The following is a 14,006-nucleotide window of genomic DNA, read 5'->3' on the forward strand; positions in this document are numbered from 1 at the left end:
AGGGATAACTATACGCCGGACGTAAGCCTTACGCAAACCACGTATATTATGCGCCGGGCACAACTACGTTCGTGAATCGACATATCTCATTCATTTGCATATTTGTAATGAGGCGACCAGTGTAAATATGCGCCCACGATACGCTGGCGTAGGAAAGTTATGTTGGTCGGATGAAGCCTATTTTCAGGCGTATCTAGTTCTGTGGGCACGGCGCATAGATGCGACGGCGCACATTTACACTTACGCGGAGTATCTCGAGATACGTCGGCGTAAGTGCTTTGTGAATCCCGGCCAATGTATCTAGACACTTTGCCCTGGTACATAATAATAATCCAGAACATCTAATATTCTGGGGAATAGAGAGGAATAGTAAACCCTGGAGAGGGAATCATAAAATTAGATCTTTGAGCCAAAAAGAATCAAAATGGATCCATAAAATGAGAACTCTCGTGCCAGATGGACTAAATGTTGAGTTTGATCTCAACTGTTTTATCAGTAATTATTGATGTTTTCTGATTCATTGGGCAATTTTGCTTCTTTCAAAGCCTCACACTTTATTTCCGGTGTGCATCTAATTGCTTAGTGACCCGCTCCATATTTTACTTATACTTGGTCCCTCCATTGGATTTATTCAGATAACGGGACAATTTATCTATGTATTTTTAATTATCATTTATTAATATTTGATTATTATATCCTTTATATATATATACACATATTTTATAGATTTCTATGATATCAAAATTAAGCACTTGCTGACCGTGTCCTGCACCCTATACGTCGCCAGAATGGCACAACTGCGCAAAGTAATGTATATTTACGGTACTTTCAATTTCCTGCTGGCGGCGCATGCACTCCCCTGCTGCAAGCTCCATGACCGTCCCCGTGGACTCGATGTCCGCCGGTGTCCCGCGATTGTGTCATAGAGCGGCAGAACAGGGAGGGGCCAGTGTAAACAAGGCCTCTCCCTGTTCTGCCTAGTGACAGGACACTGATTGTCTGTTCCTGCTCATCTGTAGCAGCGATCAGTGACGTGTCACAGTAAGCCCTACACAGTTAGAATCACTCCCTAGGACACATTTAACCCATTCCTAGCCCCCTAGTGCAGTGTTTTTCAACTCAAGGCACACCAACAGGTCATGTTTTCAGGCTTTCCATTATTTTGAACAGGTGATTTGATCAGTTTCACTGCCTTAGTAATTACCACAGTCGTTTCATCTAAAGGAAATCCTGAAAACATGACCTGTTGGTGTGCCTCGAGGACTGGAGTTGAAAAACACTGCCCTAGTGGTTAACCCCTGCCAGTCACATTTATACGGTAATCAGTGTATTTTTATAGCACTGATCACTGTATAAATGTGAATGGTCCCAAATTAGCGTAAAAAGTGTCAAATGTGTCCGCCATAATGTCGCAGTCACCATAAAAATCCCTGATCGCCCCCATTACTAGTAAAAAATGGTAATAAAAATGCCATAAAACTATCCCCTATTTTGTAGACGCTATAACTTTTGTGCAAACCAATTAATAAACGTTTATTGCGATTTTGTTTACCAAAAATATATGGAAGAATACGTATCGGCCTAAACTGAGAATAAATTAGCTTTAAAAAAAATGGGGATATTTATTATAGCAAAAAGTGAAAAATATTGTTTTTTTTTTTTTCAAAATTGTCGCTCCTGTTTTGTTTAGAGCACAAAAAATAAAAACCGCAGAGGTGATCAAATACCACCAAAATAAATCTCTATTTGTGGGAAAGAAAGGATGTCAATTTTGTTTGGGTGTCATGTTGCACGACCGCGCAATTGTCAAAAAGTGGCCCGGTCATTTGACAGGCAAATCCTCCGGTCTGAATGTTTAAAGGAGTTGTAAAGGAAAACATTTGTTTGCCTAAAATGAATGTCTGCAAGGTAGACAGACAGAATAGTGTAACGATTCTGTTAAAAAACGAGTAAATACCTATTAAATTCCTTCATCTATATCACCTCCGGCATTCTAGTTTCTGTTCTCTCATTCACTTTCTGGTTTGCGGCGCTCGTTCATGTAAGAACTACATTTCCCAGTATGCATTGCGGCACACCCAGTAATTCACACCTCCATTGAAGTCTCTAACACGTAGAGAGTGTCCTGCCGCACAGATGTAGTTCCCAGGAGGGGGCGGGGCACGTCACTGACCACCGCAGTAAAACCTCCCATCACGGTGGTGAGTAACAATCAGACAAGCAGGAAGTGAACAGAACAGAGAATAAATAGAGCAACTTCTGAGCAAAAACCAACAATGAGGAAGTGAAAAGAGGAATGTCTGCAGGTAAATGATGCTTATTATGAAAAAAAAAAATACTTTACAGCCCCTTTAAGCTTGGTCTCATCAGTGTCCATTCAGGATTTAAAAATGATTCATTCAGTTTTTAGTTTTATTCTCTTTGTTTCATGATTTAAGCTGGTCTGATGCAGATTGGAACAAAGATTGGTAAAGTTTGGACTTCAAGAAAATGGCTACAAAGTCCCTATATATACTTTTATTACTTGTAATGATTCCGGTGTGCCGTGCTTGTCCGAGGGGGGCAAGGGGTGCAATCTGACTGGTGCTCCGCCTACCCTCCTCCATGCAGCTTTCTACACTGTATCGTCTCCCCAGTGTGGGGCGGGGTCTATCGAGGAGGAGGGGGAGAATATCATCATCAACTTTCTAATTATCCCAAGGAGGGCCGGGATAGCCTAGAATCGAGGAGGATCCCAGCGCCGGGTGCAGCCTGTGAATTTAGCAAAGCTAAACTTCGGATGAGAGCCAAAGAGCTCATCTCACTGCAGGCAGTAGAAGGCTATCAGGATATCCCTCTGATCGGGTAAATGGACATCCATCCCCCCCCATACATAGAATGCTCTCCAAGTAGTCAGTGTTCCCCCATACACTAACCCCTATATATATATATATATTTTTTAAGCTTTCATATACACTGCCCCCTTCATGCAGTCATACATTACCACCCTCCCCAATGCAGTCATACATTACCACCCTCCTCCATGCAGTCATACATTACCACCCTCCTCCATGCAGTCATACATTGCCCCTCCCCCATACACTTGATGCTCCTTGATTCCTCTCACTCCTTGAGGTGACAAATCCCCCGCTGCTCCTGACTGCACAACTTCTGTAATGTGTGCAGAGCCGCCAATCACATATAAGCATGGGCGTAGGAACCGGGGGGGGACAGGGGGGACGCATCCCCCCCAGGAAATAATGCGGGGGGGAACAAGTATGGTAAAATCCCCCCCAGGTTAGGATAGGGAGATCATCCCCGGATCGCAGGCAGGGGCCGCCGAGTCCAGCTGCGGTCATTGCTTTTCTCCCCCTTCAGTGGCGATGTAGTGCCGATCCAGCCCCGACCCCTCCCCTCCCCTCCCCAGCGGCGCACAGCTGATTGCACACAGACACGCATAGCTGTGCTGGCCACTCTGCTGAATGGGAGAAAGGAGCAGGAAGGGGGAGGGGCCCAGACTGACACTCGTGGCCACACTACACCCGACCAGCCTGCAGAGCCAGAGAGACTAAGTTACATGTGATGGAGAGCCAGAACGACACAGTTGAGGTACAGGGGGGAGGAGGTAAATGTTACAGAGAGTGGGAGGTGTTACAGTTTACAGAGAGGGGGGAGGTATAATATTCAGAGAGGGGGGGGGTGTTACAGTTTACAGAGAGGGGGAGGTATAATATTCAGAGAGGGGGGGGTATGGTATACAGGTACTAACCTGGCACTGGATAGTCATAGATTCATGCTTGTAGTGCAGCTGATGGAAATGGGGAACAGGACTCTTATCTATTCATGTCATGTATTTACTCTGGCACTACCACTCTAACCTGGCACTACCACCTAACCTGGCACTACTGTATACCACCTAACCTGCCACTACCACCTAACCTGCCACTACCACCTAACCTGCCACTACCACCTAACCAGGCACTACTGTATACCACCTAACCTGGCACTACTGTATACCACCTAACCTGTCACTACCACCTAACCTGGCACTACCACCTAACCTGTCACTACCACCTAACCTGGCACTACCACCTAACCAGGCACTACTGTATACCACCTAACCTGCCACTACCACCTAACCTGGCACTACCACCTAACCAGGCACTACTGTATACCACCTAACCTGCCACTACCACCTAACCTGGCACTACTGTATACCACCTAACCTGACACTACCACTTAACCTGCCACTACCACCTATCCAGGCATTGCTGTATACCACCTAACTTGCCACTACCACCTAACCAGACACTACTGTATACCACCTAACCTGGCACTGATGTATACCACCTAACCTGGCAATACTACCTAACCTGGCACTACCACCTATCCAGGCACTACTGTATACCACCTACCCTGCCACTTCCACCTAACCAGGCACTACCCTATACCACCTAACCTGGCACTACCACCTAACCTGGCACTACTGTATACCACCTAACCTGGCACTACCACCTAACCTGCCACTACCACCTAACCTGCCACTACTGTATACCACCTAACCTGCCACTACCACCTAACCTTCCACTTCCACCTATCCAGGCACTACTGTATACCACCTAACCTGCCACTACCACCTAACCAGGCACTACTGTATACCACCTAACCTGCCACTACCACCTAACCTGGCACTACTGTATACCACCTAACCTGACACTACCACTTAACCTGCCACTACCACCTATCCAGGCATTGCTGTATACCACCTAACCTGCCACTACCACCTAACCAGACACTACTGTATACCACCTAACCTGGCACTGATGTATACCACCTAACCTGGCAATACTACCTAACCTGGCACTACCACCTATCCAGGCACTACTGTATACCACCTACCCTGCCACTTCCACCTAACCAGGCACTACCCTATACCACCTAACCTGGCACTACCACCTAACCTGGCACTACTGTATACCACCTAACCTGGCACTACCACCTAACCTGCCACTACCACCTAACCTGCCACTACTGTATACCACCTAACCTGCCACTACCACCTAACCTTCCACTTCCACCTATCCAGGCACTACTGTATACCACCTAACCTGCCACTACCACCTAACCTGCCACTACCACCTAACCTGCCACTACCACCTAACCTGGCACTACTGTATACCACCTAACCTGGCACGGCCACCTAACCTGACACTACCACCTAACCAGGCACTACTGTATACCACCTAACCTGGCACTGCCACCTAACCTGGCACTACTGTATACCACCTAAACTGGCACTGCCACCTAACCTGACACTACCACCTAATCAGGCACTACTGTATGCCACCTAACCTGGCACTACCACCTAACCAGGCACTGCTGTATACCACCTAACCTGGCACTGCCACCTAACCTGACACTACCACCTAACCAGGCACTACTGTATGCCACCTAACCTGGCACTACCACCTAACCTGGCACTACTGTATGCCACCTAACCTGGCACTGCCACCTAACCTGGCACTGCCACCTAGCCTGCCACTACTACCTAACCTGGAACTATTGTCAATCACCTAACCTGCCACTACCAGCTAACCAGTTAATTTTTGCTAATGCCATGTGGGTTGATTTTTACTTATGCCGTGTGGGTTAATTTTTACTTATGCCGTGTGGATTCATTTTTACTAATGCCATGTGGGTTGATTTTTACTAATACCATGTGGGTTGTTTTTTTACTAATGCCATGTGGGTTGATTTTTACTTATGCCATGTGGGTTAATCTTTACTTATGCCATGTGGGTTAATTTTTACTAATGCCATGTGGGTTGATTTTTACTAATACCATGTGGGTTGTTTTTTTACTAATGCCATGTGGGTTGATTTTTACTTATGCCATGTGGGTTAATCTTTACTTATGCCATGTGGGTTAATTTTTACTTATGCCATGTGGGTTGATTTTTACTAATGCCTTGTGGCCCACAAGACATTAGTAAAAATCAACCCACATGGCATAAGTAAAAATTAACCCACATGGCATGTGGGAGTCCGAGTTTACTGAATAAGAATTTACCTGGCGAGTAAAAATGCTGTCCCCCCCAGATTTGTAAGGGTTCCTACACCCATGCATATAAGGGCTCAATATGGAAATTAATATACAGATCTTGTTGCAGTAAAGTGATTGGTGCTGAAAACTCAGTAAACATTCCTCATTCAGTGAAAGTTCATGGACTGCAAAGTTTGCATTGATCTCATCATGCATGGAGCACTTCGCAGTCCATGAACTTTCACTGAATGAGGAATGTTTACGGAGTTTGCATTGACTTCAGCTTGTGCAAAGAGCTCCATGCATGCTGAGATCAACGCAAACTCATTAAAGAGGAGGTCCAACCCCCTCCCCCATGAAAAATATTAAAGTCAGCAGCTACATATACTGTAGCTGCTGACTTTTATTATTAGGACACTTACCTGTCCTGGGATCTCGCAATGTCGGCACCCCGGCCAATTTTTGGATCAGTTCTCGGGTGCTGCCGCCACCATTCATGTTAAGGGAAACTGGCTGTGAAGCTTCACAGTTGGTTCCCTACTGCACATGTGCAAAGCAAGCTGTGCTTTCTGAATGGCCTGGCGGTGGAGGAGGGCCAAACTTCCAAGGAACAGCACCCTCTCCCGGAAGTGGGGAAGGGTACCTGTCAAAAACAGGAAGCAGATTAGCAGAGCTTCCATGTTTGGGTGGAACTCCGCTTTAAACAGTCCACATTCAGTGAAAACTCATGTACTGCAAAGTGCCACATGTGATAATCAATGCATAATTCATATACACTAATAAGCTGTGATATTATGAAACTGATGAGGCTGCACCGATGAGGCAGCACTCTTAAGCTGCACTAATCAGTCAGCACTGATAGGTTTGATGGCCACTGATAAGCTGCACCATTGGGCTGGGCACTGATGAGGCGGCACTGCACTTATGGCCACTGACACCCACTGAGGCAGCATTCTTGAATTCCACTGATGAGGCAGCACACTTTTTTTTTTACAGATGACATGGTGGGTCTTAAACAGGAAGGGAGTGGCCTTGACAGGAAGGGGTGTGTCATATTTAAATTAGGGGGTGCACACATTTAGTCAGGCCTAGGGCAGCACAAAACCTAAATACACCGCTGGGGTCAAGGAGTGTGTCTGTGAATGCCTTGTAGTAAATGGATGTGAACCCATCAGGTCCCGGGCTTTTCTCTGCTTTTATGTCTTTCACGACCTGTCTAATGCCGCGTACACACAACAATTTTTAATGGTCTAGAAAAACTTTTTTTTTTCAACCCTATTGTTGTTAAGCCTGCCTTGCCTACACACGATTGTGACAAATGCTTGAGAAAAGTGCGGTGACATACAACACATACAACGGCACTATAAAATGGAAGTTCCATTCGGATGGCACCACCCTTGGGGCTGCTTTTTCAGATTTTGTGTTATTAAAAGTTTGGTGAGAGACAATTTGTGCTTTTCAGTCTTTGTGCTTTTCAGTCTGTTACAGCGTGACGAATGTGCTATCTCCATTATGAACGCTAGTTTTACCAGAACAAGCACATAATTTGCTTCTGAGCATGCACGTTTTTTTCACATTGTTAAAGCCTACACACGACCATTTTTTACGACATGAAAATTTAGAGCATGTTCAAAATTTTTAATGCCCATTTTTCACGTCGGAAAAAATGCTCTGGAGCTCTCACATGACCGTTTTTAATGACATTAAAAAAAATCGTGAAAAACGGTCATGTGTATGCGGCATAATTTCTGAAGCCTCAATGGGTCTTTCTAAATGTAGAGCGTTGTCTCCTTTCAAAGTGGGAAGTTTAGAGTCTTTTAGGTAAGTCTGGATTATTGGCAGTCTATCACCTTGGGCGTGTGCGGGTTTGTGTGAATGAATGAATGAATGAAAACTTATATAGCGCAGCACATGCGAACTTAATCGCCTCTGGGCGCTTGTTGTTCCTGTCTCCTTTGGTATCAAAAGACATGAGTCTTGATCTTTCTCCTGAACGTCAAGTGGTTCTCCTCCAACCGAATGCTGGTTGGTAAAGTGTTCCATAGTCTAGGCCCTTGGACCGCGAATCTCCTTTCTCCTTTGGACTTGTATCTGGCTTTGGGTATCTGGAGGAAATTTTGATTGGTGGATCGCAGAACGCGATTGGGATTATGAGCTTTTATTTTTTCGCATAGATAATGGGGAGCATTCCCATAGATACATCTATGCGTTAGACCAGTGAAGGGTTCTCAGTGAAGGTCTCTTGTGTGGACGTTGTACGTTGTTGTACGTCACTGCATTCTTCATGGTCAGAATTTGGTGTGACAGTGTGTATGCAAGACCGCTTGAACAGGATTCCATCTGAAAAATCAGTCAGAGTTTATCCCGATGGAAAATCCGATCGTGTGTACAAGGCATTCGACTTTCATCATAACTGAATAAAACACAAGTAGCCAGCTGGGATAAGGTTGTAATGTTGAATGCATCCCATAAAACAGCTGCAACTTGGTGATACAAGGCCGGTGCCAGATTAAGAAGTTGCTTTCACATGGAATGGAGAAGTCTGATTGGCTGGTGTCCCTGTCATCCATGTGAGGCGGTGGAATATGGACAGGAGGCCTTGATCATGGGAAGAGGAGTGGAAAATGTACACGATGGGCTTAGCTGGAACCCCCATGATTGACAGGTATAGCAATTGTCAGCAGAACCTGGAAAGGATTCTCTCACTGAGGCTTCAGAGTCTTGGCAAGATGCCACTTGACTGCTACCCAGTCTCCCTGTACTGAAGCAGTGTTGGTCATGCATTGGCTCAGGACCAGGCAATGAAGAAAACACTTGAGAATACAGCTCAGTAAGTTATTCATGCAAATGCATTACAAGTTTAGTCAAAGCCCCATAGAAAGGATACAGATGAGAATCATAAGGAATAAGGTTCATTGTTGCCCGCCCAAAAAATTGTCAAAATGTAGAATAGTCAAGTACTTTCTAGGCTGTGCCCAATGGACATAAATACTACAGTGACCATCCATCACATTCATGTTTGCTCACTTATTTTATATTTTCTTTTTAATAGCAATATACTTTGTTTTACTAATGTGTGAGATGACATGAGGTGTGAAACCGAGACATCCTGAAGTCTTTCATTGCAGCTTAGCTCCCCCCCCTTTAATATCCCCCCTTCTTCCAGAGTTTCCTCACTGAAGCTGAAGATTGTGAATTCTCTGGTGATAGATTAGCCTGGCATTTACTGTAAAAGCTTTGTCACATTCAGAACATTGAAATGGCTTCTCTCCAGTATGAACCATCTGGTGTGTGGTAAGACTTTTCTTTGCTGTAAAAGCTTTATCACATTCTGAACACTGATATGGCTTCTCTCCAGTGTGAACTCTCTGGTGTGTTGTGAGGTTTGTCTTCTCTGTAAAAGCTTTGCCACATTCAGAACACTGATACAGCTTCTCTCCAGTGTGAATTCTCTGGTGTCTGATAAGACTTGACTTGCATGTAAAAGCTTCACCACATTCAGAACATTCATATGGCTTCTCTCTGGTGTGGACCCTTGTGTGTTGGAAAAGGGTTTCCCTCTCTATAAAAGCTTTATCACATTCAGAACACTGATACCGCTTCTCTCCAGTGTGAATCTTCTGGTGTCTGATAAGGGTTGACTTCTGTGTAAAAGCTTTGTCACATGCAGAACACTCATATGGCTTCTCTTCAATGTGCATTTTCTGATGTCTGTTAAGCCCTTTCTTGTCTGTGTAAGCTTTGTCACATTCAGAACATGCATAGGGCCTCTCTCCAGTGTGAATCATCTGGTGTCTGATAAGTTCTCTCTTCTCTGCGAAAGCTTTTTTACATTCAGAACACTCATACCGCTTCTTTCCTGTGTGACTCATCTGGTGAAAGATAAGGTGTGACTTTATAAGCTTTGTTACATTCAGAACACTGATAAGGCTTCTCTCCAGTGTGAACCCTCTGGCGTGTGATCAGCTCTCTCTTTGTTGTAAAAGCTTTGCCACATTCAGAACACTTGCATGGCTTCTTTCCAGTGTGAATCCTCTGGTGTATGATAAGGCTTGACTTTGCTGTAAAAGCTTTGTCACATTCAGAACACTGATACGGCTTCTCTCCAGTGTGAATCCTCTTGTGTGTGATAAGATTACACTTCTTTGTAAAAGTTTTATCACATTCAGAACATTTATATGACTTCTTTCCAGTGTGAACCTTCTGGTGTGTGATATGTTTTGCCTCCATAGTAAAACCTCTATCACATTCGAAACAAGAAATATCTTCTGAAAGGACTCCTCTTATGTATACATGGGTTGGACTTTATTGTAAAGTCATTGTCACTTCCAGAACACTGAAATTACTTCTCTCTTGTTGTCCTCTGAGGTCCTCAATGTTGAAGAGGATCCAAAACACTTACAACATTTAGAACTCGGATATATTTTGAATCCTGCGTGAATCTTCCAGTGAATTGCAAGAAAAGACTTTCCGTCACCTAAGACACTCATATGGCTCGTTTCTCATCTGACTTTTTTTTTAAGACAAGTCTGACCAAAAACTCGGTTCATCAATCCACCTATACAGGAAAAAATAAAAAGCCAGAATTCTATATAAAGGATTAAATAAAGTTACTTTCTATTTTTTACATTCATTATTAAATATATCTTATACAGGTCATTCTCAAAAAATTAGCGTATTGTGATAAAGTTCATTATTTTCTGTAATGTACTGATAAACATTAGACTTTCATATATTTTAGATTCATTACACACAACTGAAGTAGTTCAAGCCTTTTTATTGTTTTAATATTGATGATTTTGGCATACAGCTCATGAAAACCCAAAATTCCTATCTCAAAAAATAAAAGAAAAGTGTTTTTAATTAAAAAAAAAAAAAATCAACCTTCAAATAATTCTGTTCAGTTATGCACTCAATACTTGGTCGGGAATCCTTTTGCAGAAATGACTGCTTCAATGCGGCGTGGCATGGAGGCAATCAGCCTGTGGCACTGCTGAGGTGTTATGGAGGCCCAGGATGCTTCGGTAGCGGCCTTAAGCTCATCCAGAGTGTTGGGTCTTGCGTCTCTCAACTTTCGCTTCCCAATATCCCACAGATTCTCTATGGGGTTCAGGTCAGGAGAGTTGGCAGGCCAATTGAGCACAGTAATACCATGGTCAGTAAACCATTTACCAGTGGTTTTGGCACTGTGAGCAGGTGCCAGGTCGTGCTGAAAAATGAAATCTTCATCTCCATAAAGCTTTTCAGCAGATGGGAGCATGAAGTGCTCCAAAATCTCCTGATAGCTAGCTGCATTCACCCTGCCCTTGATAAAACACAGTGGACCAACACCAGCAGCTGACATGGCACCCCAGACCATCACTGACTGTGGGTACTTGACACTGGACTTCAGGCATTTTGGCATTTCCCTCTCCCCAGTCTTCCTCCAGACTCTGTGGCACCTTGATTACCGAATGACATGCAGAATTTGCTTTCATCCGAAAAAAGTACTTTGGACCACTGAGCAACAGTCCAGTGTTGCTTCTCTGTAGCCCAGGTCAGGCGCTTCTGCAGCTGTTTCTGGTTCAAAAGTGGCTTGACCTGGGGAATGCGGCACCTGTAGCCCATTTCCTGCACACGCCTGTACACGGTGGCTCTGGATGTTTCTACTCCAGACTCAGTCCACTGCTTCCGCAGGTCCCCCAAGGTCTGGAATCGGTCCTTCTCCACAATCTTCCTCAGGGTCCGGTCACCTCTTCTCGTTGTGCAGCGTTTTCTGACACACTTTTTCCTTCCCACAGACTTCCCACTGAGGTGCCTTGATACAGCACTCTGGGAACAGCCTATTCGTTCAGAAATTTCTTTCTGTGTCTTACCCTCTTGCTTGAGGGTGTCAATGATGGCCTTCTGGACAGCAGTCAGGTCGGCAGTCTTACCCATGATTGCGGTTTGGAGTAATGAACCAGGCTGGGAGTTTTTAAAAGCCTCAGGAATCTTTTGCATGTGTTTAGAGTTAATTAGTTGATTCAGATGATTAGGTTAAGAGCTTGTTTAGAGAACCTTTTCATGATATGCTAATTTTTTGAGATATGAATTTTGGGTTTTCATGAGCTGTATGCCAAAATCATCAATATTAAAACAATAAAAAGGCGGGAACTACTTCAGTTGTGTGTAATGAATCTAAAATATATGAAAGTCTAATGTTTATCAGTACATTACAGAAAATAATGAACTTTATCACAATATGCTAATTTTTACAGAATGACCTGTATATAGAAGGAATATGTACAATATTATACATGTTTAAATATTTGTATTGAATTTTATTGAGGACAATCCATTATTCCCATTGGCTGGTAAAATTGAGAATTTATTAAAATTTCCTGCAGGAGAATCTAATTTCTTTATTCTAATTTAGAGCATTGTTCTGCATAGTGATGGTGGGAGAGGGGGGGTGCTTGGGATTGACTTGTGGGCACCTTTCGCAAATCCATCTAAAAATCCAAACATTGCCGTAAATACAAACACCATTGAAGTCAATAGGAGGCAAATTCTGAGTAAAGTTTTTTTCCAGAAGTCAAGACAACATCTTTGAGAGAGAAGACTCCTCCTCCCACTCCCAGGAAACACTGCATCTCCTAAACTTTTAAAAGAACAGTCTCCAGCTAGCCTCTCAGTTCATTCAGATTACCTTCGGCCCAGTGCTGAAACAAGGTAATCCAGGACCTGGGGCTAAAATGGAAAAATGCCCACCAATTCCTGATCCTTGGGAAAAGAAGAGGGCAGGTTAATATATCTGCATGTGCCAACATTTTTGTAATGTTTGAAGCATCCTATTGTATAGTACCAATATTTTTTACATCTGGCGACTGCAGACTTTAGCCCTCTGTCAGCTGAATACAGGTCATAGAAGTGCAGAAATAAGTGCACTCTGGTTACCTACAGAGGTCCTTTCACAAGGGTATTTCTTTCAGGTCCTCCTCTCAATTTGTCAGGAAGACCTAATCGGAAAGGTCCATGCAGCCCTATCAGGGGGACCTGATCGGACAGGTCCATGCAGCCCTATCAGGAGAACCTGATCGGAAAGGTCCATGCAGCCCTATCAGGAGAACCTGATCGGAAAGGTCCATGCAGCCCTATGGACAGGCTGATGTAAATGAACTGTTTACACCTACCTAGCTCTGAATCCTTCCAGGTCTGGGGGATTTTTTGAAAAGGACTATGTCCTCTTCCATTTATCTGGACCTAAATGTGACACATTGGAGAAATCCTGATGTAACCAGACAGTAAATAGACACTGGAGTCTGTTTTCATCCAGCCGCCCATAGAGCTGTCACAGGTCCTCATGGATCCTCTGATGATTGAAGTGGATCCATTTCAGAGGATCCTTAGGGCTTGTTCACACATGTGTCTGGGGGAAGTAAAACCGGGTGGTTGAGCCATGGTCTTACTGACCCCCTGTCTGAACACTAAGGGCCAGATTCTCGTAGATCGGCATATCTTTGTGCGGGCGTAATGTATCCTATTTACGTTACGCCTCCGCAACTTAGACGGGCAAGTGCTGTATTATCAAAGCACTTGCTTCGTAAGTTGCGGCGGCGTAGCGTAAATAGGCCGGCGTAAGCCTGCCTAATTCAAATGTGGAACAGGGGGCGTGTTTTATGTAAATAACTTGTGACCCGACGTGATTGATGTTTTTCACGAATGGCGCATGCGCTGTCCATGGAATATCCCAGTGTGCATTGCTCCAAAGTATGCCGCAAGGACGTATTGGTTTCGACGTGAACGTAAATGACGTCCAGCCCCATTCACGGACGACTTACGCAAACAACGTAAAATCTTCAAAATTCGACGCGGGAACGACGTCCATACTTAACATTGGTACGCCGCATGTACGCCTCATATAGCAGGGGTAACTTTACGCCGGGAAAAGCCAAACGTAAATGGCGTATCTGTACTGCGTTGGCCGGGCGTACGTTCGTGAATTTGCGTATCTAGCTTATTT

At 44.2% G+C, this 14,006-nt stretch overlaps 1 protein-coding gene and 1 pseudogene across 2 annotated transcripts in view; one reads left to right on the plus strand and one right to left on the minus strand.

The window, feature by feature from the left end:
* LOC120928403 (zinc finger protein 300-like) overlaps window positions 1-14,006 on the plus strand; it is a 1,021,177-nt gene that overhangs the window by 910,640 nt on the left and 96,531 nt on the right. The gene's annotated exons all lie outside the window — the stretch shown is intronic.
* LOC120928420 overlaps window positions 1-14,006 on the minus strand; it is a 399,135-nt pseudogene that overhangs the window by 379,246 nt on the left and 5,883 nt on the right.

This window comes from Rana temporaria, chromosome 2 (genome assembly GCF_905171775.1).
Source record: "Rana temporaria chromosome 2, aRanTem1.1, whole genome shotgun sequence".
NCBI lineage: Eukaryota > Metazoa > Chordata > Amphibia > Anura > Ranidae > Rana > Rana temporaria.